The following is a 27,792-nucleotide window of genomic DNA, read 5'->3' as shown; positions in this document are numbered from 1 at the left end:
TTAGTAGCGATGAAGTAGCAACTGTCAGCTGCTGTAAACCTGTGACAGTCTTCATAAGAGAGTTGATCTCGTATCAGTTTAGCTGTTTATATCATATTGATACTGCTGTTAACCATCTGACAGTCTTCATAGGAGAGCTGATCTCAGATCAGTTTAGCTTATTATATCATATTGATACTGCTGTAAACCTGTGACAGTCTTCATAGGAGAGCTGATCTCGGATCAGTTTAGCTTATTATATCATATTGATACTGCTGTAAACCTGTGACAGTCTTCATAGGAGAGCTGATCTCAGATCAGTTTAGCTGTTTATATCATATTGATACTCCTGTAAAGTCAGGTTACAGCAGGTGTTTACTGCCATCTAGTGGAAGATATTTTATTTTTATTTCACTTTTATTTAACTAGGTAAGTCAGAACAAATTCTTATTAACAATGACGGCCTACCCCGGCCAAACCTTGACGACGCTGTGCCAATTGTGCGCCGCCCTATGGGACTCCCAGTCATGCAGCCTGGACTCTAACCAGGTACTGCAGTGACGCAAGAGGCGGGACTCTGCACCACTCGGGAGGCGGCTGAGCTGAAACAGAAAGTAAAGTTGTTCTTTTGTACAGGATCCATTTTGAGACGACAGAGCAGAAAACACTATATGGAGACTATTGAAAAATGAAGTAAGTATTTCTGAACATTAATTTATTCTAAAGGACAGAGTAAGAGAATGAATACCTGGAATGAGATATTACTAGTTAGAACTGCTACTTGAGCGGAGTTGCTGACAGACAGCAGTTTTCAAAGTGGAAACTAATCAGTAGGTCTACATGTTATCAGTAAAACGTCTGGTAAAGATGGTGGAGGAGCTTTTACATTATATGGTTTAATGTTTATCTCAGGGTTTCTCAATCCTTTAGTTATTATCCAGCACTTACACACCTGATTCAACTAGTCATCAAATATTTTAAGACAGTTTAATATTTGAGGCATACAAATTAACATTCTCAAATGAAAACCTTTTGGGTTTGGTAGGTCTGTTAACAATTATTATAGTCCTACAGTAACTCATATGTTGGAGATTAAAAAAACACACAACTAAACCTGGTTTCGAGTAAATGATAAGTTTAGCTTAAATAATGTAAGAGAGATGTCTCAAAGAAGGACTATAAAAAAAAATGTAAGCAAGATTCGGTACAATGTCACGAGTTACTGATGTCACATGCAACTGACTGTTAGCGCCACCCTCTGGTTAATATTGTTATATAAAGTGAAAGTAAGGGTGTAGTCTACGCCGTTACAAACTGACTGTAGAAACTGTAGCGCACATTTCTCTGCAACATTAGAAGCAGGATAAATGTGTTGATTTGAAGGACAGACGGACAGACTCTGGTAAGTCTTGGCTACATATAACTATTATAAAGTTAGGTCGTAGTCAGACATTCAATAGACAGAGTAGGCTTGAGATATGATTCTTTATCATGCTGACCAACCTGGGCCCGGTTTCCGCGATAGAATTTAGACTTAACGCTGGAAACGCATAATAAGTGGTAAATGATAATTAACAAAATACAGTGTTGAGGAAACGCTATTTTACAAATAAAAGGTGCGTAAGTGCGTTTACGTGGGTTTACCCTCCACCACATCCCCGTTGATGCGGTGTGCAGCGTAGAGTGCATAGTCATTCAGTCTCTATGGGCCAGATGGTGAGGGCCACAGCATAGTCCTTTAGTCTCTATGGGAAAATAAACTGTTCAGATGGGGGTCTATAACATCCAATCACATACTCCTCAAGATGAGGCTCATGATTGATAAGTTATATACCTTTTAATCTTTACATATATTGTCTTTATTTAAACCAAGGTAGTTTGAGTTAGTAGCGATGAAGTAGCAACTGTCAGCTGCTGTAAACCTGTGACAGTATTCATAGGAGAGCTGATCTCGGATCAGTTTAGCTTATTATATCATATTGATACTGCTGTAAACCTGTGACAGTCTTCATAGGAGAGCTGATCTCGGATCAGTTTAGCTTATTATATCATATTGATACTGCTGTAAACCTGTGACAGTCTTCATAAGAGAGCTGATCTCAGATCAGTTTAGCTGTTTATATCATATTGATACTCCTGTAAAGTCAGGTTACAGCAGGTGTTTACTGCCATCTAGTGGAAGATATTTTATTTTTATTTCACTTTTATTTAACTAGGTAAGTCAGAACAAATTCTTATTAACAATGACGGCCTACCCCGGCCAAACCTTGACGACGCTGTGCCAATTGTGCGCCGCCCTATGGAACTCCCAGTCATGCAGCCTGGACTCTAACCAGGTACTGCAGTGACGCAAGAGGCGGGACTCTGCACCACTCGGGAGGCGGCTGAGCTGAAACAGAAAGTAAAGTTGTTCTTTTGTTCAGGATCCATTTTGAGACGACAGAGCAGAAAACACTATATGGAGATTATTGAAAAATAAAGTAAGTATCTTTGAACAATAATTTATTCTAATGGACAGAGTAAGAGAATGAGTACCTGGAATGAGATATTACTAGTTAGTAGAACTGCTACTTGAGCTGAGTTGCTGACAGACAGCAGTTTTCAAAGTGGAAACTAATCAGTAGGTCTACATGTTATCAGTAAAACGTCTGGTAAAGATGGTGGAGGAGCTTTTACATTATATGGTTTTATGTTTATCTCAGGGTTTCTCAATCCTTTTGTTCTTACCAGCACTTACACACCTGATTCAACTAATCATTAAATATTTTAAGACAGTTTAATATTTGAGGCATACAAATGAACATTCTCAAATTAAAACATTTTGGGTTTGTAGGCCTGTTAACAATTATTATAGTCCTAGAGTAAGGAGGGAAAAACACACAACTAAACCTGGTTGAGTAAATTCTACATTTAGCTAAAATAATGTAAAAGAGATGTCTTGAAGAAGGACTATAATAAAAACTGAAGCAAGATTCGGTACAATGTCATGATTTACTGCTGCAGCATGCAACTGACTGTTAGCGCCACTCTCTGGTTACTGTTGTTATATAAAGGTGTGACGAAGAGATCCCTGAAGTCTCCTCTGGTTACTGTTGTTATATAAAGATACTAATTGATTCTTAAAGAATATAACTTATAAATCATGAGCCTCATCTTGAGGAGTCACCTGTGACAGTATTCATAAAGATTAGGAGAGCTGATCTAGGGTCAGTTTAGCCTTTTTGATCATAATGAATCAGATTACATGGAGAGGGGGGGACCTGATCCTAGATCATAATGACTCAGATTTCATCGAGAGGGGGGACCTGATCCTAGATCATAATGAATCAGATTACATGGAGAGGGGGGACCTGATTTTAAATCATAATGAATCCGATTACATGGAGAGGGGGGACCTGATCCTAGATCATAATGAATCAGATTACATGGAGAGGGGGACCTGATCCTAGATCATAATGAATCAGATTACATGGAGAGGGGGACCTGATCCTAGATCATAATGAATCAGATTACATGGATAGGGGGGACCTGATCCTAGATCATAATGAATCAGATTACATGGAGAGGAGAGACCTGATCCTAGATCATAATGAATCAGATTACATGGAGAGGGGGACCTGATCCTAGATCATAATGAATCAGATTACATGGAGAGGGGGACCTGGTCCTAGATCATAATGAATCAGATTACATGGAGAGGGGGACCTGATCCTAGATCATAATGAATCAGATTACATGGAGAGGGGGGGACCTGATCCTAGATCATAATGAATCAGATTAGATGGAGAGGGGGGACCTGATCCTAGATCATAATGAATCAGATTACATGGAGAGGGGGACCTGATCCTAGATCATAATGAATCAGATTACATGGAGAGGGGGACCTGATCCTAGATCATAATGAATCAGATTACATGGAGAGGAGGGACCTGATCCTAGATCAGTACTCCAACTCTGGGACACTGCCTGTATGAAACCGTACACATAGTTATAAAGTCTAGTTACAGCAGGTGTTTACTGCCCTCTAGTGGAAGATACCAATAAAACACTTTATTATCAGGGTGGGGAGACGGCTGATTGAAACAGAAAGTAAAGTTGTTCTTTTTGTACAGGATCCATTTTGAGACGACAGAGCAGAAAACACTATATGGAGAGAACTAAAAACTAAAAACTAAACTAAAAACTATCTTTGAACAATAATTTATTCTAATGGACAGAGTAAGAGAATGAATATCTGGAATGAGATATTACTAGTTAGTAGAACTGCTACTTGAGCTGAGTTGCTGACAGACAGCAGTTTTCAAAGTGGAAACTAATCAGTAGGTCTACATGTTATCAGTAAAACGTCTGGTAAAGATGGTGGAGGAGCTTTTACATTATATGGTTTTATGTTTATCTCAGGGTTTCTCAATCCTTTTGTTCTTACCAGCACGTACACACCGGATTCAACTAATCATCAAATATTTTAAGACAGTTTAATATTTGAGACATACAAATTAACATTCTCAAATTAAAACCTTTTGGGTTTGTAGGCCTGTTAACAATTATTAAAGTCCTACAGTAACTCATATTTTGGAGAGAAAAAAAACACAACTAAACTTGGTTTCGAGTAAATTATATGTTTAGCTAAAATAACGTAAGAGAGATGTCTTAAAGAAACGTGTCTGGGTTTAGAACTCTGCGTCTCAGTGCCCTGCGACAGTGGGAAGTTTGTTTTGCATGGCCCGGTGCTACAGGTGAGTGGAGTTTTATTTAAGGACCAATGGAATGGTCTAAAATGTGCAAACTCTACTCACCCGGGGAGCCGGGCAATGCAAAACAAATTCACCCCAGTGACCGTTACTTTATTTCCTTATATGAAACTGAAAGTAACTTTGTAGCCCACGCAGTTACAAAATGTCTGTTGAAACTGTGGCTCATATGTCTCTAGAACGTTACAACAGTGGTGGAAAAAGTACTAAATTCTCATACTGGAGTAAAAGTAAAGATACCTTCATAGAAAATGACTCAATTAAAAGTGAAAGTCACCCAGTAAAATACTACTTCAGTAGAAGTCTAAAAGTATTTGGTTTCAAATATAATTAAGTATCAAAAGTAAATGTAATTGCTAAAATATACTTAATAAGCATCAAAAGTAAAAGTAAAGTAGTAATAATTAAAAATTCCTTATTTTAAGCAAACAAGACGGCACAATTTTCTTGTTATTTTAATTTACGGATAGCCTTGGTCACACTCCAACACTCAGACATCATTTAAAAATGAAGCATTTGTGTTTAGTGAGTCCTCCAGATCAGAGGAAGTAGAGATGACCAGGGATGTTCTCTTGATAAGTGTGCAAATTGGACAATTTTCTGTCCTGCTAAGCATTCAAAATGTGACGAGTACTTTTGGGTGTCAGGGAAAATGTACGGAGTAAAAAGTATTTCATTTTCTTTATGAATGTAGTGAAGTAAAGGTAAAAGTTGTTAAGTTGATACACCTTCTGCTTTGTGGGGGACTGTCAACCCTTACAATGACACTAATGGCGTCAGTCCAGCAACTGACCCGATGACTCCCACTGGTGAATCACTTTGCGATATCACAGACCGATATCCTCGTCTCAGTTTGCAGGTACTGAAGAGGTTGCCACACACGGACGCGGTGGTGATTGACAGTGAGTCCACCAGATCAGTGAGTCCACCAGATCAGAGGCAGTAGGGATGACCAGGGATGTTCTCTTGATAAGTGATCAAATTGAACAATTTTCTGTCCTGCTAAGCATTCAAAATGTCCTTTTGGGTGTCAGAGAAAATGTATGGAGTAAAAAGTACATCATTTTCTTCATGAATGTATTGAAGTAAAAGTAAAAGTTGTTAAAAATATAAATAGTAAAGTAAAGGACAGATTCCCCAAAAACTACATAAGTAGTACTTTAAAGTATTTTTACTGAAGTACTTTACACCACTGCATTAGAAGACAGATACGTGTGTTGATTTGAAAGAAAGACGGGCAGATTCTGGTAGGTAGGCTACAAACTATTATAAAGTTAGGTCGTCGTCAGACATTCAACAGTCACAGTAGGTTTGAGCTACAGTATGATCACTAATCATGCCGACCAACCTGATGGTCTCTGTTGGAAATGTTGTGAAAAGTATCTGGCCTCGGCTATAAATATATTGCATTACTCATCTCATATGAAAATATACTGTATTCTATACTACTGTATCTTAGTCTATGTATTACTCATCTCATATGTATATACTGTATTCTATCCTATTCTACTGTATCTCTCTATGTATTACTCATCTCATATGTATATACTGTATTCTATCCTATTCTACTGTATCTGTCTATGTATTACTCATCTCATATGTATATACTGTATTCTATACTATTCTACTGTATCTGTCTATGTATTACTCATCTCATATGTATATACTGTATTCTATACTATTCTACTGTATCTGTCTATGTATTACTCATCTCATATGTATATTCTGTATTCTATTCTACTGTATCTTAGTCTATGTATTACTCATCTCATATGTATATACTGTATTCTATTCTACTGTATCTGTCTATGTATTACTCATCTCATATGTATATACTGTATTCTATACTACTGTATCTGTCTATGTATTACTCATCTCATATCTATATACTGTATTCTATTCTACTGTATCTTAGTCTATGTATTACTCATCTCATATGTATATACCTTCCTCACCTCGCTCATCAACTCATCCTTGACCGCTGGCTACGTCCCTTCCGTCTTCAAGAGAGCGAGAGTTGCACCCCTTCTGAAAAAACCTACACTCGATCCCTCCGATGTCAACAACTACAGACCAGTATCCCTTCTTTCTTTTCTCTCCAAAACTCTTGAACGTGCTGTCCTTGGCCAGCTCTCCTGCTATCTCTCTCAGAATGACCTTCTTGATCCTAATCAGTCAGGTTTCAAGACTGGGCATTCAACTGAGACTGCTCTTCTCTGTGTCACGGAGGCTCTCCGCACTGCTAAAGCTAACTCTCTCTGGTGGTATCCTATGATGGTGCCACGTTGAAAGTCACTGAGCTCTTCAGTACGGGTCATTCTACTGCTAATGTTTGTCTATGGAGATTGCATGGCGGTCTGCTTGATTTTATACACCTGTCAGCAACAGGTGAATCCACTAATTTGAAGGTCTGTCCACATACTTTTGTATATATAGTGTAGATGCTCTGTCCTGCTACTGGTAGCACTATAACGTTATGTGAACTGATCTGAACAGGTTTAGACTGGTCATCTATGATATGTAGGTTATATACAGTACATTCTCTGTCCTGCTAGTGGTAGGACTATAACATTATGTTGATCTAAACAGGTTTAGACTGGTCATCTATGGTATGTAGGTTATATACAGTACATTCTCTGTCCTGCTAGTGGTAGGACTATAACATTATGTTGATCTGAACAGGTTTAGACTGGTCATTTATGATATGTAGGTTATATACAGTACATTCTCTGTCCTGCTAGTGGTAGGACTATAACATTATGTGAACTGACCTGAACAGGTTTAGACTGGTCATCTATGATATGTAGGTTATATACAGTACATTCTCTGTCCTGCTAGTGGTAGGACTATAACATTATGTTGATCTGAACAGGTTTAGACTGGTCATCTATGATATGTAGGTTATATACAGTACATTCTCTGTCCTGCTACTGGTAGGACTATAACATTATGTGAACTGACCTGAACAGGTTTAGACTGGTCATCTATGATATGTAGGTTATATACAGTACATTCTCTGTCCTGCTAGTGGTAGGACTATAACATTATGTTGATCTGAACAGGTTTAGACTGGTCATTTATGATATGTAGGTTATATACAGTACATTCTCTGTCCTGCTAGTGGTAGGACTATAACATTATGTGAACTGACCTGAACAGGTTTAGACTGGTCATCTATGATATGTAGGTTATATACAGTACATTCTCTGTCCTGCTACTGGTAGGACTATAACATTATGTTGATCTGAACAGGTTTAGACTGGTCATCTATGATATGTAGGTTATATACAGTACATTCTCTGTCCTGCTACTGGTAGGACAAAGATTTCCCCCTCAGATCAATCATGTCCGTTTTAGCCCTTCTGTCTATATTCTCAGATACATTGAGAAAATAACAGATTGAAAGACAATAAATAGCCTACTGTTAGTGAATACAAATAATTGTGAGACATGTTCGTGTGTTGCTGTACTGTCTATAACTACCTTAACAAACAGTGACAAATTATTATTATTGACAGTTACCATGGAGATCAAATGTCACAACATGTGATGCATTAAATCACCTGACTGTTTCTATGTCTGTTAGTAAATGTTTTATTTCTCAAAGAGATAATGAATAAATGAGAACAATAATTAGTTGTCATTGTGTTAACCACAACCAACATGCTGGATCTCTGTTTAGTTGTCACTGTGTTAACCACAACCAACATGCTGGATCTCTGTTTAGTTGTCACTGTGTTAACCACAACCAACATGCTGGATCTCTGTTTAGTTGTCACTGTGTTGACCACAACCAACATGTTGGATCTCTGTTTAGTTGTCACTGTGTTGACCACAACCAATATGCTGGATCTCTGTTTAGTTGTTACTGTGTTAACCACAACCAACATGCTGGATCTCTGTTTAGTTGTCACTGTGTTAACCACAACCAACATGCTGGATCTCTGTTTAGTTGTCACTGTGTTGACCACAACCAACATGCTGGATCTCTGTTTAGTTGTCACTGTGTTAACCACAACCAACATGCTGGATCTCTGTTTAGTTGTCACTGTGTTGACCACAACCAACATGCTGGATCTCTGTTTACAGGGGTCAGTGCTCTAAAATGAGTCTCTCTGGGGAGAGAGATGAGGGGGGCCCTGCCTCTAAAATACATCTCTCTGGGGGACATGACACCAAAGCTAAGAGGTAATATGACAATTTTATGAATAATTTATTACGTTTATTTCCTAAATAAATAGCTATCTGAAGATGAATGCAGTTACTGTAAATCTCTGGATAAGAGCATCTATAATAATTTAGGATTATTTTTTAACAACGTGGTACTGATCAACGAATGGTGATTGTTTTGAGGATGTGAACCCAGCAGCCCTCCAGTGGTCAGATCAATTCCGCCTGTTTTTGTCAGCCACAGGTCCAAGTCCAATCCTGTTTCTCTTCAGAAATAAGCATGAGTTAATCTGACGAAATGAAGAGCAAATGCTATGCAGACATACATGGTATCGCTTGTTATACATAATTATTAGACATAAATCACTGCCAAAAGCACAATACATACTGTTGCATGTAGGTCTATAATATTTATGGTTTGATTATATAGAAATATCAAACATTATTTTTAACCAATCTTGTAAGGGGTGCGTAACTGGTGGCAGGGAAGTCAGACACAGGAGAGCAGATCTAGGTAATAGACGGAGCAGTTTAATTTCAAATCCAACGTCATAAAGAAAAAACCAACATGGGTACAATACCCGACACGCACCAGTAAACATGAGCACAAGCACTTACAACAAACAATTCCACACAAAGACATGGGGGGAACAGAGGGTTAAATACACAACACTTAATGATGGAAATGAGAACCAGGTGTGTAGGAAAACAAGACAAAACAAATGGAAAATTAAAAGTGGATCGACGATGGCTAGAAGACTGGTGACGCCGACCACTGAATGCCGCCCGAACAGTCCCAAAGCATGGGTACCTTCAATATTACTGTTCTCAGATTTTGTATTAATAGATTTTAGATGTGTATCATTTTTTTTGTAATTAATTGCAAAATGCTATATATCCATTGTTTAGCTGGAATGGAATGTTCGTATCCTGTATATTTGGCTGTGATATGTGGTTGTCTCAGCTACCTATCTTAAGATGAATGAACTTACTGTAAATCTCTCTGGATAAGAGCATCTGCTAAATCAGGGGTTCTCAATCCGGGGTCTGTGGAGGTACTGCAGGGGTTCCACAGCACCCTGACTGTACTCGTTGCAATGTAAGACATTTGATAGCATTTTAACCTCTTGGGGCTAGGTGGGACGCTAGCGTGCCACCCGTGGTGCACTCCATCAACAGCAGGTGCATTTCAAGAGCGGCAAATTTGAATCCAAATAAATGTCAAAATTCAAATTTTTCAAAAATACAACTATGTTACACCATTTGAAAGATAAACATCTCCTTAATCTAACCACGTTTTACGATTTCAAAAAGGTTTTACGGCGAAAGCATAAATTTAGAGTATGTTAGGACAGTACATTTACAAGAGTTGTGTGTAATGTTTTGTCAAGTCAAAGACAGGGTCACCAAAACCATAAAACCAGCTAAAATGATGCACTAACCTTTTACAATCTCCATCAGATGACACTCCTAGGACATTATGTTAGACAATGCATGCATTTTTAGTTCTATCAAGTTCATATTTATATCCAAAAACAGCGTTTTACTATGGCATTGATGTTGAGGAAATCGTTTCCCTCCAATAACCGGCAGTCAAGTCAGCGTCACAAATTAAATAATTAAAATTAGAAAACATTGGTAAAATATTATATTGTCATTTAAAGAATTATAGATTTACATCTCTTGAACTCAATCAACTTGCCAGATTTAAAAATAACCTTACTGGGAAATCACACTTTGCAATAATCTGAGCACTGCGCCCAGAAAAATACGCGTTGCGATACAGACTAGACGTCATGTTGGGGAGATCTAAAATCGAAAATACTATGTAAATAATCCATTACCTTTGATTCTCTTCATCAGATGTCACTTCCAGGTATCACAGGTCCATAACGAATGTAGTTTTGTTCAAAAAAGCTCATCATTTATGTCCAAAAATCTCCGTCTCGTTAGCACATGATGTAAGCCAGCCGGACTTCTCGTCATGAACGAGGGGAAAAAATATATTTCCGTTCGTTCAAACATGTCAAACGTTGTATAGCATAAATCATTAGGGCCTTTTTAACCAGAACATGAATAATATTCAAGGTGGACGAATGCATACTCTTTTATAACGTATTGGAACGAGGGTACCCAACATGAACTCGCGGCAAGGTGTCTAATGGGCCATCATCGTTCCATGGCTCTTGTTCGGTCAGATCTCCCTCCAGAAGACTCAAAACACTTTGTAAAGGCTGGTGACATCTAGTGGAAGCAATAGGAAGTGCCAAAATATTCCTAAACCCCTGTGTTTTTCAATGGGATAGGTTTAAAGTCAATACAACACATCAGGTATCCACTTCCTGTCAGAAAATGTCTCAGGGTTTTGCCTGCCAAATGAGTTCTGTTATACTCACAGACACCATTCAAACAGTTTTGGAAACTTTAGAGTGTTTTCTATCCATATATAATAAGTATATGCATATTCTAGTTACTGGGTAGGATTAGTAACCAGATTAAATCGGGTACATTTTTTTTATCCAGACGTGCAAATGCTGCCCCCTAGACCCAACAGGTTAACATGACACGACCACTTTGCCTACTCTTAATTATTTCCTAATATAATGGAATGCATATTTTCTTTACCAATTCTGATCATTGTTACAAGCAGAATGTTGACAATATTACCGTTATATCAACACACTCTTCACACCCGTTTACCAACTCTAAATAGCTTTGGCTGTCACGTCCTGACCAGCAGAGGGCGTAATTGTGTTAGTTTTGGTCAGGATGTGGCAGGGTTTTTGTGTGTGTTAAGTGTTGTGTTGGCGATTGGACTCCCAATTGAAGGCAGGTGTGTTGAGTTGCCTTTGATTGGGAGTCCTATATAGTAGTGTGTGTTTTTCTTTGGGGTTGTGGGTAGTTGTTTGTGAGCACTGCTTGTTTAGCCTGCCACACTGTTCGTGTCGTGAGTATCGTTGATTGTTTGTTTTCCCATGGATGCTTTGCATATTTCATTAACCTGTTAGGGCTAGGGGGCAGCATTGACACGGCTGGATAAAAAACATACCCGATTTAATCTGGTTACCACTCCTACTCAGTAACTAGAATATGCATATACTTATTACATATGGATAGAAAACACCCTAAATTTTCTAAAACTGTTTGAATGGTGTCTGTGAGTATAACAGAACTCAAATGGCAGGTCAAAACCTGAGAGATTCCTTTACAGGAAGTGGCCTGTCTGACCATTTCTGGAACTTCTTTGCCATCTCTATCATTTACTAAGGATCTCTGCTCTAACGTGACACTTCCCACGTCGTCCATAGGCTCTCATAGCCCGGGAAAAAAGAGAATGTCGTCATTCCAGCCCCAGGCTGAAACACATTATCGCCTTTCTCAAGTGGCCCATCAAGAGACACTAGCTTATGCGCGTGACCCCGACCGCCCCCACCTTTGGGATTTTTTCCTCTGTTTGCCGAAAAGGAGATTCCCTGTCGGAATTTTATCGCTTTTCTACGAGAAAAATGACGTAAAAATTGATTTTAAACAGCGGTTGACATGCTTCGACGTACGGCAATTGAATACTTTGAATTTTATTGTCAGGAATTGCGCCAAGCGCGGACACTTCTTTACTATTTCGGATAGTGTCTGGACGCATACGAACAAAACGCCGCTATTCGGATATAACGATGGATTATTTTGGACCAAACCAACATTTGTTATTGAAGTAGACGTCCTGGGTGTGCATTCTGACGAAGACAACAAAAGGTAATGACATTTTTATAATAGTAAATATGATTATGGTGAGTGCTAAACTTGCCGGGTGTCTAAATAGCGAGCCCGTGATGCCTGGGCTATATACTTAGAATATTGCAAAATGTGCTTTCACCAAAAAGCTATTTTAAAATCGGACATATCGAGTGCATAGAGGAGGTCTGTATCTATAATTCTTAAAATAATTGTTATGCTTTTTGTGAACGTTTATCGTGAGTAATTTAGTAAAATGTTAGCGAATTCCCCGTAAGTTTGCGGGGGTATGCTAGTTCTGAACGTCACATGCTAATGTAAAAAGCTGTTTTTTGATATAAATATGAACTTGATTGAACAAAACATGCATGTATTGTATAACATAATGTCCTAGGGTTGTCATCTGATGAAGATCATCAAAGGTGAGTGCTGCATTTAGCTGTCTTCTGGGTTTTGGTGACATTATATGCTGGCTTGAAAAATGGGTGTCTGATTATTTCTGGCTTGGTACTCTGCTGACATAATCTAATGTTTTGCTTTCGTTGTAAAGCCTTTTTGAAATCGGACAGTGTGGTTAGATTAACGAGAGTCTTATCTTTAAATGGCTGTAAAATAGTCATATGTTTGAGAAATTGAAGTAATAGGATTTTGAAGATTTTGAAAATCGCGCCACAGGCTGGCAGTGGATGTTACGTAGGTGGGACGAATTCGTCCCGCCGGTCCCATAGAGGTTAAATAATATGAGTATCCACATACCCGCTGCGCCTTGGTCCTCCTTTCCTAACGACAATTGTGACAGAACTACCCACCACAAAAGGACCAAGAAGCGGAAGAGGAGGGAGCCACAGGAGAACAGCATGGATGGATGGACGTGGGCGGAGTTAAGGATGAGCGTTTCCAGGGCTATGGAAGAGTTAAGTAAACTCGAGAGGCAGCCCCAATAATTTTTTTGGGGGGGGCACAAGGGCAGTTTTGCGGGGCAGGAATGGAGCCCCAGGCCAGCTCCCCGCACTAGCCCTGAGGTGAGTGTCTCCAGGCTGGCACGTCCAGTACCAGCCCCACGCATCAGGCGTCTAGTGTGTCAGCCCAGCCTCGCCAGTCAAGAGTCGCCAGAGCTGCCCGCCAGTCAAGAGTCGCCAGAGCTGCCCGCCAGTCAAGAGTCGCCAGAGCCGCCCGCCAGTCAAGAGTCGCCAGAGCTGCCCGCCAGTCAAGAGTCACCAGAGCTGCCCGCCAGTCAAGAGTCGCCAGAGCTGCCCGCCAGTCAAGAGTCGCCAGAGCTGCCCGCCAGTCAAGAGTCGCCAGAGCTGCCCGCCAGTCAAGAGTCGCCAGAGCTGCCCGCCAGTCAAGAGTCGCCAGAGCCGCCCGCCAGTCAAGAGTCGCCAGAGCCGCCCGCCAGTCATGAGTCGCCAGAGCCGCCCGCCAGTCATGAGTCGCCAGAGCCGCCCGCCAGTCATGAGTCGCCAGAGCCGCCCGCCAGTCATGAGTCGCCAGAGCCGCCCGCCAGTCATGAGTCGCCAGAGCCGCCCGCCAGTCATGAGTCGCAAGAGCCGCCCACTAGTCAGGAGCCGCCAGAGTGGCCCGTCTGCCCGGAGATGCCAGAGTGGCCCGACTGCCCGAGTCTGCCAGGGTGCCCCGTCTGTCCTCCTGCCCAGCCCGAGTGGCCCGCCTGTCCTCCGGCCCAGCCCGAGTGGCCCGCCTGTCCTCCGGCCCAGCCCGAGTGGCCCGCCTGTCCTCCGGCCCAGCCCGAGTGGCCCGCCTGTCCTCCGGCCCAGCCCGAGTGGCCCGCCTGTCCTCTGGCCCAGCCCGAGTGGCCCGCCTGTCCTCCGGTCCAGCCCGAGTGGCCCGCATGTCCTCCGGCCCAGCCAGAGTGGTCCGTCTGCCAGGGTCAGCCCAAGTGGCCCGTCTGCCCGGCGCAGCTATCGGCGCCACCGAAGTGGGCGACGCCGAAGGTGGAGCGAGGTCCACGTCCTGCACCTGAGCCACCTCTAGGAGAGGTGGGTTGGGGAGGGAGGGTGTAGCACAGTGCCGTCGTTGACGGCAGCCACCCTCCCTTCCCTCCCTTATTGTTTAGGGGGATATTTTTTGTTGTTTGGGGGTTTGTTTTTTCTTTTAGGTGCATTCCGGGGTCTGGACCTTGAGGGGGGGGTACTGTCACGTCCTGACCAGCAGAGGGCGTAATTGTGTTAGTTTTGGTCAGGATGTGGCAGGGTTTTTGTGTGTGTTAAGTGTTGTGTTGGTGATTGGACTCCCAATTGAAGGCAGGTGTGTTGAGTTGCCTTTGATTGGGAGTCCTATATAGTAGTGTGTGTTTTTCTTTGGGGTTGTGGGTAGTTGTTTGTGAGCACTGCTTGTTTAGCCTGCCACACTGTTCGTGTCGTGAGTATCGTTGATTGTTTGTTTTCCTGTGGATGCTTTGCATATTTCATTAAATAATATGAGTATCCACATACCAGCTGCGCCTTGGTCCTCCTTTCCTAACGACAAGTGTGACATTGGCATAGTAGGAATCAAGTCCCTTGCCAATAATGTTGCCTACAACGTTGCATACAAGAAGAATTAGTCAGGTGACACTCAAGTCGTTACTCATGATATCTAGACGGATATCGATGTCTTATTCAGTTGAACTAATAAGTGAAATTGCCAGATTTACATTCTCAAGTGGATCTTTTAAATAATATCCAAATTGATGAGTTTTCTAAATGAGACATTGTAATCTTTTTTCCACATTAACCACATTAACCATTAACCTCTCAGGTTAATTAAAGTTTAAATCCCAAATAGCTTATACAGGTTTGATTTATCATTAAAATGGATCAATCAGTAAAATGTGGTTTTTGTAAAAACCCATTCAGTAATCCAGTACTGACAGAAGTCCCGCCCCAGCGGGAATCCCATGTGGCTTCGGCCCAAGGAAGAAGTGTACCATAGTGGGGAGTGTTCCCAACATTTGATCTACTGTTTACACTTATGAAATCCAATCAATGGAGATTGTATGGATTATCGTCTCATTCAATTTAATAAGTTAAATTGTTGAACATACCTTAATGTTCTTCCAATCAAATGAGACACTTTTAAACTTCTCATATTAACCTGGATGAAGCAACCTCTCAGGTTAATTCAAGTTTAATACCCAGATAGCCTACCCAGGTAGGATTAATCATTGGCATTGATTAATTAATTCAATTTGCTTTTGCAAATTCATTCACGTCCAACTTCCACATTACTGGTACAGTACTGATGGTTCGTCAACATCTATAAATAGATTAAACTTGTCTTTGCAGCTTCCAATGAATTCCAAGCCCAAACATTGAAAAAAAAATAGGAACATTTTTCCTCAAAATAATGTGCTAGCTATCAAAGGAGGTGGTAAACCACTCCTCCGCTAATTAATAACAGCTGAAGCACGTGCAAGACATGGCTAACATGAGGGCACAGGTGGAGAGAACTGAGCAATTATTGACAAAAGCAGGAAATGAAAACATTCGGCTAGTCGAGGAACTGCGTTTGAAATCTGAACAATTAAAAGTAATTGCAAATACTTATGACGATGAACGAGCACAAACTCTTCAACAAAATCGTTGTCTCCAGGAACAACTCGATTTAGCCAAAACTAAATACGATGTAGTCCACTCCAAACTAGATAAATCTGTCGAGTTATCTATAAACAGGAGCGCACAATTTGATAACATGCAGGCAGTTTTGTTGAACGTTACTCAAGGTAACAATGTTCTACTCCAAATTCTGCAGACCAAAGACGATCAGTTAATGAACACAATGACAAAGTTGGATGACAAATCAGCAGAACTTATTGAAGTCGCTGACCAAATGAATGATGAGAGAACTCAGGTGATGAGGATGGAAATATTGATTTCTAAGCAAGCAGAGGAAATCTCATCACTGAATCTCTCGCTCCGTACTCAAGACCTCTATCTGCAAACCATGACAGATAAGTTTGAGACTGAAAAGAGCAGAGGTGACACTCACGTGTCCAAAATCAGTACTCTAAGTACTCAAGTGGACTCTGCCATGCAGCAGAATACCACCCTTAGGTACCATCTGGAGGAAGTCCAGAATGGTCACGTTTTACAGCATGACTATCCATCCAAGCAACCGGAGTCTGGTACTCAAAGGAGTGATGACGATAGGTTTCAGACATTGCCTCCATCATGTGTCCTTCAGTCTTCTCCTCTTGGCCATTCGGCACTGAGTAATATGGAGCCTCTTGGCCAACAAAGCCAAAGCTTGGCTTCTCCTCTTGGCCTTTCGGCCCCAATTTCTCCACAGGATGAAGCCAACCCTCTCCGCCAGCTTGGCGCGGAATACCTTGACAAACTCGTCAAGAATTTCCCCACCTTTGACCCCGTTCCAGGTCAGCCAAACGATACTGAGACGTTCCTAGCTGACATAGAGGATGCGTTGGGTGGCTACCCGAATGCTACGGGTTCTGACAGGGTTTACCTGTTGAAGTGAACGTCGAATAGACACGTGACAAGGTTCATTCGTCTACCACAGCAACACGTGCTAAATGACTACGCTAAACTTGCCACAGCTTTGAAATTAGAATTCAGTGGTTCTGCGACTCGCAAACGCGATAGCTCACTGGCTAACACGGTCAAACAAGCTCGGAACGAACACCCACAAGCTTTCTATCATAGGCTTCGTTCAGCTTACTTTGGCCTACTCACGGAAACAGGAATGGAAGAGCTGTTACCATTCAAACAAATGTCTTTGTCGAACATGTATCCCACCTTCATTACCTACTTGGGCCCTGCAGCCCACGTTGGCTTGCCTATCTTACAACTCAGAGAGCTTGCAAGCACAGCTTTTGAGGCATCACAAGCTCGCAACGCTAAGAGCCCTGACCACTTGGTTTTGAAGTTTGACCAGGAGCACTCACTCCAGTTAGAGGGTACATTATCAGGTATTGGAGCATCGAGAGATGACGCACAACAACAGTTTCTACCACGAAACCATGATTCCAATAACCGCCGCGGTCAAAATAACTGTAAAGTACGTCGCCTTCAAAACAACTACAATCGACCTGTTCGCTACATTCCTGCACCCAACTCACACAAAGTGTCAGAGCACAAGGGTAACAAAGGGTTGAGGGACGATCAAAACGTAGACCAATGTTCCCCAGAAGTTCCACTTCATGAAGAACTAAAGCGAGAAACATTTGAGAAAAGGGTAAAAGATAAGTCACAAGGACTAGACGAGGAATTACCGGACACCAGGTCTGCAGGAATTAACACCCATAGCAAGGACGTTAAAGTTCAAATTTCTCCCACTCTCATTCAAGACCCTATCCAGGGCCCTTTGGATCAAGAAACAAGCTTTGTCTATAGACTCTGATACAAAGGTTGCGAAGAAAAAGGTCAAATGCTTCGTTAAAGCCAAGTCCAATCAAAATCGGAAAAGTCAATCTGCTTCCACCTTGAACAGAAATGGCACATCACGTCGTTGCGAACGACCACTCCACTTTGTGGGGAATATGTCCACTAACCACGAATCTAAACGGCCATACCTGGAAACAGTCCTGGAGGACTGCTTAACTTGTCATGCGCTAATTGATTCGGGTGCGACAATATCACTCATCTCTCAAACATTGTTCGATGATCTCAAAAGGGCTTTGAAGCCTACTAAATGTTGGTTAAAAGTGGAACGATGCGACACTACACTTCGAGGGGTCACTCAGACTACCTCGCCTCTCACATTGAGAGTCATGCTGAAACTACACTTCAAGGACGTATCGCTTGTTCACCCTGTGTATGTTACCAGCCTCAAAACTGTAACCCTGCTACTTGGAGCAGACTTGATGGATCGGTTACTCCCATTGATGGATTGGAAAACCAACCAGGTATGGTCACAGGCCACAGTGCCTTCACTGACCACACTGTCTTCCCCTAACGCTAGGGGTATCTGTCGAAAGCACCCCTTGGGAAAAAGACGTTTAGAAACCTCTTGGTGCAGAATCCGATCCAAGGAGATATTACGATATCTCGACACATTCCATCAGCCAATCTGATTGACCATTCTTTTCATGATTTCGAGCCAGCTGTCTCTGTGAATAAGCAACTTCTCTCCTCCTTGCAGTCGTGCAATACGGTAGTTGAGATGAACTTCTCTTGCCCTTCGGACACTTCCACAAGCACTGCGGCCGTCTCAGCAAGAAAAACATTGATGCGCAGAGTATACTCTGCTTCCGATGATACACCTTCTGCTTTGTGGGGGACTGTCAACCCTTACAATGACACTAATGGCGTCAGTCCAGCAACTGACCCGATGACTCCCACTGGTGAATCACTTTGCGATATCACAGACCGATATCCTCGTCTCAGTTTGCAGGTACTGAAGAGGTTGCCACACACGGACGCGGTGGTGATTGACAGTGAGTCCACCAGATCAGTGAGTCCACCAGATCAGAGGCAGTAGGGATGACCAGGGATGTTCTCTTGATAAGTGATCAAATTGAACAATTTTCTGTCCTGCTAAGCATTCAAAATGTCCTTTTGGGTGTCAGAGAAAATGTATGGAGTAAAAAGTACATCATTTTCTTCATGAATGTATTGAAGTAAAAGTAAAAGTTGTTAAAAATATAAATAGTAAAGTAAAGGACAGATTCCCCAAAAACTACATAAGTAGTACTTTAAAGTATTTTTACTGAAGTACTTTACACCACTGCATTAGAAGACAGATACGTGTGTTGATTTGAAAGAAAGACGGGCAGATTCTGGTAGGTAGGCTACAAACTATTATAAAGTTAGGTCGTCGTCAGACATTCAACAGTCAAAGTAGGTTTGAGGTACAGTATGATCACTAATCATGCCGACCAACCTGATGGTCTCTGTTGGAAATGTTGTGAAAAGTATCTGGCCTCGGCTATAAATATATTGCATTACTCATCTCATATGTATATACTGTATTCTATACTACTGTATCTTAGTCTATGTATTACTCGTCTCATATGTATATACTGTATTCTATACTATTCTACTGTATCTTAGTCTATGTATTACTCATCTCATATGTATATACTGTATTCTATACTATTCTACTGTATCTTAGTCTATGTATTACTCATCTCATAAGTATATACTGTATTCTATACTATTCTACTGTATCTTAGTCTATATATATGACTCATCTCATATATATATATATATACTGTATTCTACACTATTCTACTGTATCTAAGTCTATGCCGCTCAGACATTGTGACCAATAACATTTGATTTGATTTGATTTAGATTAGGCTATATACACTACATGACCAAAAGTATGTGGACACCTGCTAGTCAAACATCTCATTCCAAAATCATATGCATTCATATGGAGTTGGTCCCCCAGTTTGCTGCTATAACGGCCTCCACTCTTCTGGGAAGGCTTTCCACTAGATGTTGGAACATTGCCGCAGGGACTTGCTTCCATTCAGCCACAAGAGCATTAGGGAGGTCGGGCACTGATGTTGGGTGATTAGGCCAGGCCCGCAGTCAGCGTTACAATTAATCCCAAAGATGTTCGATGGGGTTGAGGTCAGGGCTCTGTGCAGGCCAGTCAAGTTCTTCCACACCGATCTTGACAAGCCATTTCTGTATTGACCTTTGTCATGCTGAAACAGGAAAGGGCCTTCCTTCCACAAACTGCCCAAGACCATTTTTCCTCCGCTACCAAACTTTACAGTTGGCACAATGCATTCAGGCAGGAAGCGTTTTGCTGGCATCCGCCAAAATGAGATTCGTCTGTCGGACTGCCAGATGGTGAAGCGTGATTCAAAACTCCAAGAACACGTTTCCACTTCTCCAGAGTCCAATGGTGGCGAGCTTTACACCACTCAAGCTGATGCTTGGCATTGCATATGGTGATCTTGTGTGCGGCTGTTCGGCCATGGAAACTAATTTCATGAAGCTTCCGACTAACAGTTAATTTGCTGACGTTGCAGTTTGGAACTCGGTAGTGAGGGTTGCAACCGAGGACAGACCATATTTATCCGCACTCGGCGGCCCGTTCTGTGAGCTTGTGTGGCCTACCACTTCACTATTGAGCCGTTGTCGCTCCAAGACGTTTCCACTTCACAATAACAGCAGTTACAGTTGACCGGGGCAGTTCTATCAGGGCAGAAATTTGACGAACTGACTTGTTGGAAAGGTGGTATCCTATGACGATGCCACATTGTAAGTCACTGAGCTCTTCAGTACGGGTCATTCTACTGCCAATGTTTGTCTATGGAGATTGCATGGCGGTCTGCTCGATTTTATACACCTGTCAGCAATGGGTGTGGCTGAAATAGCCGAATCTTCTAATTTGAAGGGGTGTCCACATACTTGTGTATATATAGTGTAGATGCTCTGTCCTGCTACTGGTAGGCCTATAACATTATGTGAACTGACCTGAACAGGTTTAGGCTGGTCATCTATGATATGTAGGCTATAGGCGAGGTATAGACCTTGATGTGCATATCACTAACAACCCACTACTATACATTATAACCTAGCCTACTTTACATAATATAAAATATCTTACTTGATGCAAAAAACCTTTCTAAATGGATCAAAGATCTCCCCCTCAGATCAATCATGTCCGTTTTAGCCCTTCTGTCTACATTCTCCGTTACTTCAGGCTCTGATCAGTCCCTACACCCAAACAAGGGCACTGCGTTCATCCACCTCTGGCCTGCTGGCCCCCCTACCTCTGAGGAAGCACAGTTCCCGCTCAGCCCAGTCAAAACTGTTCGCTGCTCTGGCACCCCAATGGTGGAACAAGCTCCCTCACGACGCCAGGACAGCGGAGTCAATCACCACCTTCCGGAGACACCTGAAACCCCACCTCTTTAAGGAATACCTAGGATAGGATAAAGTAATCCTTCTAACCCCCCCCCCCCCCAAAAAAGATATAGATGTACTATTGTAAATCGGTCACATTTGAGAGTGAGGGAGATATATAGTATTTAGAAGAAAAAAACATCTAGTGATAGATTTTAACCAAATACATGTCATTGAACAACCCCATGATATGATTAGACAGTGAAAAACACACCAATATCTTTCAGAATTTCTTTAAACAATAAAATCTCATTTACCAACATTTCTGAAAAGTAATGTATAACGTTTTGGAATGAAACTCTTCTTATGTTTCCCATCTGAGATCAGAGTAGATGAGAAATGTAATGTTTGTCTCTGTTGTGTTGAAGACCAATCAAGCAGGAGAGACCAGCCTCCCCTGTATCCAGCTGTGTGTCCATGAAGAGTGATAAGTCTATGTATCGACCTATAATGTTTAGAGAGGGAGACTTTTCTACTGAACAAAGGTAAGAAGAACTCATTGTCAGTGAGTTAAAAACACTGTCTCTAGTCATTTCTCCTCTCCCATTTTCACATTTATTTTTGTTGTTTTCATAATCCATAGGCTAATCCTTTAGTCCATTTTCATAGTCCTAAAACAATATTAAACAAACACCACATTCCCTGTGTGTGTGTGTGTGTGTGTGTGTGTGTGTGTGTGTGTGTGTGTGTGTGTGTGTGTGTGTGTGTGTGTGTGTGTGTGTGTGTGTGTGTGTGTGTGTCTGTGTGTCTGTGTGTTTGTGTGTGTTTACTGTAATCTCATGTTTTGTCCACAGAAACCAAATGTTATCACTTACAATCATAAAATAACAACTTATACCATAACAAACAATTAAACTGACATAAACCAAAATCACTATATATGTAGTTATTTAGTTAATTACCAAATTGAGCCGGTCGGTCACATTTGAGAGTGAGGGAGATATATAACATTTTGCAAAAAAAAACATGATTTTTTGTCTCTCTGAAATGAAACCATCAAGTGATAGATTTTAAACAAATCCTTGTCTGTGAGAGATGTAATAATTAATACATCATTTCTTTAAACAATAAAAGCTCATTTCTGTAAAGTGATATGTTGCGTTTTGGAACTCTTCTTATGTTTCCCATCTGAGATCAGAGCAGATGAGAGATGTAATGTTTGTCTCTGTTGTGTTGAAGCCCAATCAAGCAGGAGAGACCAGCCTCCCCTGTACCCAGCTGTGTGTCCATGAAGAGTGACCAGTCTATGGACTATCCTATACACTTTAGAGAGGGAGACTTTTCTACTGAACAAAGGTAAGAAGAACTCATGGGTCATGGTCAGTGAGTTAAACAACACTGTCTCTAGTCATTTCTCCTCTGGCATTTTCACATATCTTTTTGTTGTTTTCATAATCCATAGGCTAATCCTTTAGTCCATTTTCATAGTCCTAAAACAATATTAAACAAACACAACATTCCCTCCACGTGTGTGTGTGTGTGTGTGTGTGTGTGTGTGTGTGTGTGTGTGTGTGTGTGTGTGTGTGTGTGTGTGTGTGTGTGTGTGTGTGTGTGTGTGTGTGTGTGTGTGTGTGTGTGTGTGTGTGTGTGTGTGTGTGTACTCCCTGGATGAGGAGATGTAATCTCATGTTTTGTCCACAGAAACCAACAGGAGAGATCAGAGTCAGAGATTCTCAGTGGTCAGTCTTCCCAGAGTCATCAAACAGACCTGGACTCTATATTCAGTGTATGTGATCCTGTTATGAACATTTGTTTTTGTTTACCTCAAGTAAAGTTGATCTGTCAATCATTCATTATTGTGTTAATGAGAAAGCATTTCTTCTCTTGCTTAACTTATTTACTTTATTTATTTCAGTTGCTTGAAGAGAAAATTATGACATTTGTGAAGAACGAGCTGAAGATGTTCAAGAGGATTCTTAGTTCTGAACTCCCAGAAGGCTTTGAGAGTCAGAAGCTGGATAAGGAAGTGGTGGATGCTGAAGATGAGAAGCAGGAGAGCAGTGCCAGAGAGGGGGCTCTGAAGATCACACTGCACGTCCTGAGGAAAATGAACCAGAAGGAGCTTGCTGAGACACTGGAGAAAAGTAAGATCTGTCTGCCTCATGTTGAATGCTGTTTTATAACATTTAAAAGCTGTAGCTAAAGTACAGCTAAAGTAGCTGTGTAACTCAATGATATTGTAGCAGCCTTAACACAACACCTAGTGACCTCATCAAGTAGCAGCAGGGATGTATTGTGTTGATTAATTTAGAGAGAGAGACAGAGACAGAGAGAGACAGAGAGAGACAACATTAATAATACCATCAATAATACCAATAATATAATAATCAGTCACACCAGTCTGTAATGCATTATGAAAACATTTACACATTTATACAGTCAGTTAAGAGAATAAATGATTATAATTTAAACTTTATAACAGTCCTACAATACTGTAGGCATTAAAACAGATGTAATATTAATATCCTCTGTGCTATTTCTTCATTCAGATGAGCTTGCTGTGATTTGCCAACGTGAACTCAAATCTAATCTAAAGAAGAAGTTTCAATGTGTATTTGAGGGGATCGCTAAACAAGGAAACCCAACACTTCTCAATAAGATCTACACAGAGCTCTACATCACAGAGGGAGGAACAGGAGAGGTCAATAATGAACATGAGCTGAGACAGATTGAGACAACAACCAGGAAACAAGCAAGACCAGAGACTGCAATCAAATGTAACGACATCTTCAAACCCTTAACTGGACAAGACAAACGTATCAGAACTGTGCTGACAAAGGGAGTTGCTGGCATTGGAAAAACAGTCTCTGTGCAGAAGTTCATTCTGGACTGGGCTGAAGGAAAAGCAAATCAGGATGTTCAATTTGTATTTTCATTCCCTTTCCGGGAGCTGAATTTGATGAAAGAGGACAAACACACTTTCATTGAACTTCTCAATAACTTCTCAATGGAAACCAAACAATCAGGAATCACCATCTACAACAAGTACAAAGTTCTGTTAATCTTTGATGGTCTGGATGAGTGCCGACTGCCCCTAGACTTCCAGAAGAACAAGATCTGTTGTGACGTCACAGAGTCAACCTCACTGGATGTTCTGCTGACAAATCTCATCAAGGGAAATCTGCTTCCCTCTGCTCTCCTCTGGATAACTACTCGACCTGCAGCAGCCAATAGGATCCCTTCAGAGTGTGTTGACCAGGTGACAGAGGTACGAGGGTTCAATGACCCACAGAAGGAGGAGTACTTCAGGAAGAGATTCAGTGATGAGGACCTGGCCAACAGAATCATCTCACACATAAAGACATCAAGGAGCCTCCACATCATGTGCCACATTCCAGTCTTCTGTTGGATTTCTGCAACAGTCCTCGAACACATGCTGAAACATAAGAGAGAAGAGATGCCCAAGACTCTGACTGAGATGTACACACACCTTGTGGTGTTTCATACCAAACAGAAGAATGAAAAGTATCTTGGGAAAGAAGAGACAGGTCCACACTGGAATAAAGAGAGCATTCTGTCACTGGGAAAACTGTCTTTTCAGCAGCTTCTGAATGGCAATCTGATTTTCTATGAAGAAGACCTGAAAGAGGCTGGCATTGATGTCAATGAAGCCTCAGTGTACTCAGGATTGTGCACACAGCTCTTTAAAGAGGAATGTGTGCTGTACCAGGACAAGGTGTTCTGCTTTGTACATCTGAGCATTCAAGAGTTTCTGGCTGCTGTGTATGTGTTCCTCTCATTCATCAACAACAATGAGAATCTAATGTCCGAACCGCAAGTTACTGAACTTACTCTCTACAAGAGTGCTGTGGATTTAGCCTTACAAAGTGAGACAGGAAACCTGGACCTTTTCCTCCGCTTCCTTCTGGGCCTCTCACTGGAGTCCAATCAGAAGCACTTACGAGGTCTACTGACAAAGACAAGAAGCAGCTCACAGAGCCATGAAGAGACAGTCAAGTACATCAAGGAGAAGATCAGGGAGAATCCCTCTCCAGAGAGGAGCATCAATCTGTTCCACTGTCTGAATGAACTGAATGACCATTCTCTAGTGCAGGAGATCCAAAGCTTCCTGAGCTCAGGAAGTCTCTCAGAACCCAACCTGTCACCTGCACAGTGGTCAGCTCTGGTCTTTGTGTTGCTGACTTCAGAAAAGGAGCTGGATGTGTTTGACCTGAAGAAATACTCCAGATCAGAGGAAGGTCTTCTGAGGCTGCTGCCAGTGTTCAAAGCCTCCAGAGCTGCTCTGTGAGTAAATAAAATGACATATAAGAACTAATCATCAGGAAGAAATATTAAGTTTATAGAAAAATATGTATTATTATTAGTATTAAATATTTATTATAATATGTATATAATATTATATTGATAAACATATTGAAGAAATGCATTGATTTTCACACTAGTATAACATTATGAACATACAATTCTAGGAGACGGAAGATGAATCTAAATGTTGTTTGAGAGAATAAACCAAATGCATCTGCCATTGTCCTTCTACACTACTCGTTAACTCAACAGTGTGTTTGTGAAGTCTGTCATCTCTTTGTCAGCTTGTCAGGCTGTGGAGTCACAGAGGAAGGCTGTGCTTCTCTGGTCTCAGCTCTGAGGTCAAACCCCTCACACCTGAGAGAGCTGGATCTGAGTAACAATGACCTGAAGGATTCAGGAGTGAAGCTGCTCTCTGCTGGACTGGGGAATCCCCACTGTAAACTGGAGACTCTGAGGTCAGTATTCCAGTAGTTGGTCAACAAGTGATAACTGTTCACCAGATCCACATGTGTTTACCAGGCACACATAGTCCACACCATATGTGTTTGGACAGTGAAGTTTACAGTTTTTGCTCCAGCATTTTGGATTTGAGATAGAATGTTTCATATTAGGTGACAGTACAGAATGTCTCCTTTATTTGAGGTTAATGGTGAGAGGTTAGCATGTTTTGTTGTAGCATCTGTTATTGGTAATGGTGAGAAGTTAGTATGTTTTGTTGTAGCCTCTGTTATTGGTAATGGTGAGAGGTTAGCTTGTTTTGTTTGTAGCCTCTGTTATTGGTAATGGTGAGAGGTTAGCGTGTTTTGTTGTAGCCTCTGTTATTGGTAATGGTGAGAGGTTAGTATATTTTGTTGTAGCCTCTGTTATTGGTAATGGTGAGAGGTTAGCATGTTTTGTTGTAGCCTCTGTTATTGGTAATGGTGAGAGGTTAGCATGTTTTTTGTAGCCTCTGTTATTGGTAATGGTGAGAGGTTAGCATGTTTTGTTGTAGCCTCTGTTATTGTTAATGGTGAGAGGTTAGCTTGTTTTGTTGTATCCTCTGTTATTGGTAATGGTGAGAGGTTAGCATGTTTTGTTGTAGCCTCTGTTATTGGTAATTGTGAGAGGTTAGCATGTTTTGTTGTAGCCTCTGTTATTGGTAATGGTGAGAGGTTACCATGTTTTGTTGTATCCTCTGTTATTGGTAATGGTGAGAGGTTAGCATGTTTTGTTGTAGCCTCTGTTATTGGTAATGGTGAGGGGTTAGCATGTTTTGTTGTAGTCTCTGTTATTGGTAATGGTGAGAGGTTAGCATGTTTTGTTGTAGCCTCTGTTATTGGTAATGGTGAGAGGTTAGCATGTTTTGTTGTATCCTCTGTTATTGGTAATGGTGAGAGGTTAGCATGTTTTGTTGTAGCCTCTGTTATTGGTAATGGTGAGAGGTTAGCATGTTTTGTTGTAGCCTCATTATTGGTAATGGTGAGAGGTTAGCATGTTTTGTTGTAGCCTCTGTTATTGGTAATGGTGAGAGGTTAGCATGTTTTCTTGTAGCCTCTGTAACTTTCTCACTCATTATTATTCATGATCTTTCTCAATCTTTGCAGTCAAAGAATATGTGACCAAATACTAAACTTTTGACTAATTTAATACACTTTAAGTGACTTTGTCAGAATACTTATGACTTCTTCAAATAGGGCGACTACATACATAAAGTGCTTTTATTTTTCTAAGTGGTGAAACAAATATGTATTAAAATATCCTCAAATAAAAGGTGACATTATATACTGTCACCTCATATGAAACATTTGATCTGAAATCCAAAATGTTGGAGTTTAGAGCCACATTTAAAATGTTATCTTCACTGTCAAAATAGATATGGTGTGGACTGTATACTCAATACAATCTAAATCTGATACCTCACTGTCTGTCTTTTGACTGATACTGCTTTTAAACTGGTCTAGTCAGTCTACTCAAATATTTGTACTATACATTTTTCTTTCCACAAGTAATATTATGATCGTTTATAATAATGATACCTTCATTTTTTTATGAATAGATATGGCAGGTTTCAGGACACTGATGTATCTGAATATGTT

General features: G+C 41.1%; 1 long non-coding RNA gene across 1 annotated transcript; it reads left to right on the top strand.

Moving 5' to 3' along the window:
* Positions 1-115: 115 nt before the first annotated feature.
* Positions 116-22,691, top strand: LOC123733373 (uncharacterized). The gene is made up of 4 exons (XR_006763747.1): positions 116-2,459; positions 8,820-8,918; positions 21,817-21,933; positions 22,628-22,691. It is a non-coding gene; the product is annotated as an uncharacterized lncRNA (long non-coding RNA).
* Positions 22,692-27,792: the final 5,101 nt, after the last annotated feature.

This window comes from Salmo salar, unplaced genomic scaffold (genome assembly GCF_905237065.1).
Source record: "Salmo salar unplaced genomic scaffold, Ssal_v3.1, whole genome shotgun sequence".
NCBI classification, from domain to species: domain Eukaryota; kingdom Metazoa; phylum Chordata; class Actinopteri; order Salmoniformes; family Salmonidae; genus Salmo; species Salmo salar.
This window is presented reverse-complemented; position numbering and strand designations above follow the sequence as displayed.